Raw genomic sequence first — 6000 nt, 5'->3', positions numbered from 1 at the left:
TCCAGCAATATCACGGCGGTGGACACCAGAAATGGGCTTTACACATTGTACCCATCTTGGGAATCGATCCCGGGTCTTCGGCGTGACGAGCGTAAGCTTTAACCACAAGGCTACCCCACCGCCCATTCTCTGTAGGGCCACTGTGGTTGTTGTACATGTACTAAATCCCGTCACCAGTTGTTTCTACAGGTCACGATACAAGCCTCTCTTTAAAGCATAGCGACTGTGATTCCAGAAATGCTCAGTCAGTTCTTTTTATGTTTTTCTTATCAAAGATTATCCAATTACACTGCCACAGCACTTCAATAGGTAACTGTGGTTTATCATCATACTTAACGACCATATTTGTTATTGTTTATAAGGACTATACAAGTATTTGATTAATCTCACAACGTACTGGCATGTGTTGCCGTGGCCGGGGCTGAGTCTTACACGACAGCAGATTAGCGAGACAGTTCGAACCCTGCTGCCGACAGTTTCCTCAAATCATTCACTTGGCTGAAAAAGTAACAACCTAAACAAGAGCAACCCCCAAACGTTCCGTCAGTTCAAGGTGTACTTTGCACGTAATTGAAATGTGGGCTTAGATAATGTCGACATCACGACCAATTGTCCCTTCTACAGTCACACATCTACCTTCAGTGACTGGCGAACTATAGCCCATTTTTAAATTGTTCTCTGTCGTGATATCATTTTATGATTTCATGCTGGTTTTAAATGTTCATCTGTGATAGTATAGCTATTTTACTGTCCTTCGTTGACAGGTATTTATATTGACTAAATGTATTTCAATGTGGAACTCTCATAGTCACGATATGGCTGAAATACTGCCAATTTAACTTTTAACTCACTCACTCACTCTTCAGTCACACTGGACCGTTAAACAAAAGTAACATTTCGGTATAAATAGTGCATATTGGTCAATAGAAAAGTAACATTGTAGATGTGATTTAAATATGGATTCTCACACCGCACTCACACCGCAACATGTCTTGTTCTAATTTGCCCTTTCCACAAACGTTTTGCAGTATTAAACACATGTGTTGTTTTGGTTCCACGACGCCCTCCGGCATAATCCAGCATTATGACGGCGATTCTGAACCACACAAACTGGTGACTGACACCAGCTGGGATACGAAAACCTACATTCTTACCTGGAATCTTCACGGGTGAAAGTTATTGTCGAGCACTGTGTGGTCATGGCTCAATTAGCCGTATGTCCTTCATTTCACAGTGTAATGTGGCTTTGTTGTCTCATAATGAATGATCTTTGACTAAATATGTGGTGGGTGTACAAGTTAAAGTATCCAATTTCAAGGGATAATCGGATATTGGTCGAAACAGATTCCTAAAAGCATGAAAGGCAAACTGGTGATGAAGGTCGTTTAATGGATCATTGAAAATCAGTGATGGCGCAAGGGTACGCATTTCCAACTCTCTATGTGACACAAGCTACTCACAGAATTGCAAACAAAAGTTGTATGCGAATGAGTAAAGATCACGTTCTTAACAACACGTATTAAAGGAATACTATATTATACGTGAGCTTCAATAGCTACTCTGTTCTATTTTCACAAAAGGGCACTCGTTTCCAACTTAATTTATGCCACCATTTAGTGTTGGGCAGGAATGGTAACTATGGTAACACAACCAGGGTAAATGGCACAAAAACAGAATAACTTTTAGTATAATATATAACAGCACGAGTCGATGAAGATTTAAAACTCCGAGACTGTTGAGTGAATATTTTTATACAAAAGAAACGAAAACGGCTCTACTTACGGTCCGAAATTATTCATCCAATGTTTTCAGTTTGTAAACAGTAATCATCGAGTGTTTTTTGAGGAGAAAGATTACAGCTTCCAAGGCTTCAATGTGAATACCTGGTACCTAACATGTGTCAGATCGACTATGATGATTCCAGGTCTGTGAGTGGCTACTCCATGGTGATGATCTAAGGTCAGATTATGACGGGCTACTTTCCACATTGTAAAGCAGACCTGTTACTTGTGCTGTACCAAACACCTTTATACTTACCTGTTATTTTCGTGATTGTATCGTAAACCGGTATTTATGCAATAAACCAAACTTAGAATAGATAACAACACTTGTTTATTGCTCTTTCCTTATTCCCATTTTCGTTTGCGTAATTGTGTTAATGTCGCGGATAAAGACAAAGGACGTGCATTGTTCACTATGTACCAATATTCCGACTACAGGATATTTACATGAAATACTCACTTTGCTCTCGCAGTGAAGACCAAACTTCACAATGCAACTATCTTAACAAGACGTGGTAAACCGGAAGCATACGTGCTTGGTCTGGAGCGGTGTGCTTATGAACCAATACCGGTGCTCCTGGGAAAATATATTTGAACTAACATAAATACAGAAGAATTACTGTTATGATAACTGTCTAAAAGAACATACTTTGTTATCAATTCAGAAGTTGTGTGTATGTTATTGTGTGTCAAAATCGGTCTCCAACCGCCGGAAGAATGATAGAAGCTGAATAGGAAATACGTGCACTGTGATTTGTTCAAAGTGTGTTGTTATTTGTTTGGTTTAACTTAAAATATATTCTTTATATGAAATCTACTTGTGAAAATATGTAGTGTTAATGCGAAGTGAATCCTATCAGTCATTTAAGAAATTTCGAGACATTTCAAGAGGGAAATATTTCGTTACAGGTACTTCGTGCCAAACATTTTACGTACGCATCAGCTGATTTGTGAAACTGTGTATATTATTCTGCCGCATTACACATAAGCAGTAGCAACATCATCAACTATTTATTTTATATTCTGAATTTATGGTAAAGTGCATATTACCCTAACAGGCATGAATTCAAAAATGGCCATATTCTAACAAGCACCAATAGGGCTGAAATTGGTAATAGCAACTGCATTTTTAGGAGAACCTTTGGTTTGTAGAAGATTTCAAATTGTTTCACTCATATCTTCATAGGCTCAATGTGAAGTATCCAAGTAAAAAAGGATAAGTGTACAATTTTAAATGCACAACACCATTGGTCGATCTTGTTGGACGATATAAATAAAATTTGCATGTGTCCCATTTCATAACATTCCAAAGAAATTGAGAATGCTGATATACTCTATAACTAAATTTTCATGTAAGTTCTTTATGTTCAATTTGATTTCTTAGCTGCTGAAAATATCAAACGTCAGGGCCAGGGAATAACCAAACTTTATTTTCCATAAAAACATATTCAATTGAGTGTAAAAGCAAAATAACAGTTTACATTATATTAACGGATCTTTGGAAATCAGTGATCGCAAAGATGTATTTTTACTATCTGAGCACCGTCACTTCACACAATTTGTCTAAAATATGTGTCTCTGCTGTCCGATGCAGTACAACATCATCTAGCTGCCACTGGGGGTTATGAGCAGATGGCTTGAGGTCTATGACCTCATTTTCTATAAGTATGTTATAACCTTGAATGTTGAATGGTTTTTGAAAATACTTGAAATTGAACTGGATTAAACGACTGACACAAAAAGATGGGTTATGGTAACACTTGGCACGATGTTCGACGGTAAACCTAGAAAATATCGATATCCTGAATTTCCAAAAGCATCAGTTAAAAAATCTAATTAAAGACGTAAAGAACGATTTCTGGAAAGATATTTTAACTATTTATAATCAGTTGCAAACTTCTGAGATTAGGAATATTGACGAATTCAGAAATCTCCCCTTCATGGGTTTTGTTCCTTGATTTTAAACTAGTATATACATTAAATAGTATCAGTGTGGAATTAGATATATTCGGGACCTCATGCCTGATTCAGGACACTTAAAAGAATGCAGTGTATTGAAATACGGCTTCAGATTAAGTGATAATTCATTTGTTATTTCAGACTCATAAGTTTAATACCCAACACATGGATGAAATTATCACAAGATAATTAACCCGGTTAACAAAATTTAACAAATTTAAAAATTAATTGTAAGATTCTCAGGAACGTTTTCTCATCACTAGATTGTAAAATTTATCTATAAACTGATTCTTAATGATGAAGGTATTTGTTCTCTTCAAGATCTTACTTCTTAAATGGAACTCAAAGTTAGATGCACATATATCAGAAAATTACCCGTCCCAATACAATACGAAATTGTGTTGAGGACAGCAAGACACGGAGTTTCCAAATATAAACTCATCCATCGTATCATGCCATCAAAATCATTTCTTTACAAAATAGGATTGATAGAGGATAACCTTTGTACATTTTGCCAATCAGAAAGTGAAACACTAGAACATTTACTTTTTTCCTATCGAAAAGTTTAAATTATGATAAATGAGTTCAAATTTGGGTATGAAAGTAGAACCTATTTAAAATTAGACTTAAAAATGAATACTTTCCTTCTTGGCGATTCAAAGTTGAATATCCTTGAAAACCACATTTTTATAATAACCAAGCGTTATATTCAAATTTGTCATTACAATAAGTCTTTTTCCATACTAACCCAATTATTACCTGCTTATAAAATATCATCACAACAATGAGGAATTCATTTCTGGAGACAAGACCACATTTGCAGAAAAATGGGCCCCTTTACTAATATTGATGGACGCAAACCAATGTTTGATCATATCTTCCTTTCTCTCCTCTATTTTCTTACTTTCCTATATCCCTATTCCTTTTTCTTTTACTATATTCATACAGCCATTTACTCAAGTGTTCTCCCATTATTTCTGCAACTTGAATATATGAATTCTCTGTATTATTCAGCTGTTTGAATATTGCATTACTTGCTATCGTAAATAGTAATAAAAGAAAAATGATTTAACCTTATTAAATTTGATAGATTGCAGGAAGTATGGAACCATACCACCCGTTGCTCTATTTGATCCAATTTCACCACATTAAATACTTTGCAAAAAGAGGATGCACAATTACTTTATTTGGTCATGGAAAATATCTTGGAACATTGTAGTTAAGCCTGATGTCGTGATGAGAAATCGTGTAAACAAGATAAATGGATGTAATCATCATTTCATGAATACTGATGTAGGAATGCTATGTATCATTGACTGTGTGTTGGTAGGTGACGGAGCGATATACATTGTACGTGGCGATATCTTCTTGTCAGTTAATGTGATTAAATACACCCGACAATAATCAGAAACACATTCCAAGGGGTCTAAATATCAAGGAACTGATAAAATGTTTTTGAAACGATTGCTGAAAATTAGTGTTGACATCAGGTGTTCCTGAGAAGAAAAGTGCGATACTTTATGGATTACAACTTCTCTATTTTATTATGATGCGACGTTTTGGTAAAGATTCATATACCGTTGTCAAGCAAGAGTAACAAGTGTTCCTGCTTTGTTTGTTTGTGTGTTTGTTTAAAATTCATTCCCCTGTGTAAATCACTTTAGACTCACTTGAGCCTGGGCGGAGATCCTTCTTGAGTGTTTTGGGCCTAGGCCCAGAGCAGTCTACCCAAATCACTTCCCGGACTCAGATCACTGAAAATCTCACATTTCAATATTAATCTTAATCTTAATTATACACATTTATCTAGTTAAAACTATCTAATGTGTGATAATTGTGACCAAATTGTTCAATTAGAATGTGAGACAAATTATTTTTATCTTTTTCTGTAACTTTCCTATAATATTTCTTAGTACAATCTTCCACCCCCACCAAACCTCCCGTCACCCCACCTCTCGCGTTACTGCATACTCTTAATACTCTTCAAGTCCGTTCACCCCTAGCTAGATCAACATTGGACAAATACATACAAACTGTTCATGTTAACATAGAGTAATGATGTATAAAAGATTACTATATCCACTGACACATACAACAACAGACAACATTAACATGATGGTTGTATCAATATTATATACATTGTATATAAAGTACTTATTTTGTCGTTGAATAATCTTTTACATTTCAGAGACTGTGGCATATGAACATAACTTAAAAAAATCTCATGGGCGTTGGAATGAGTGAATGATATTAGTTTTAC

This window comes from Haliotis rubra, unplaced genomic scaffold, assembly GCF_003918875.1.
Source record: "Haliotis rubra isolate DU_JTF1 unplaced genomic scaffold, ASM391887v1 Scf192, whole genome shotgun sequence".
NCBI classification, from domain to species: domain Eukaryota; kingdom Metazoa; phylum Mollusca; class Gastropoda; order Lepetellida; family Haliotidae; genus Haliotis; species Haliotis rubra.
The sequence above is the reverse complement of the archived record's forward strand: the minus strand, read 5'-3'. Positions refer to the sequence as shown.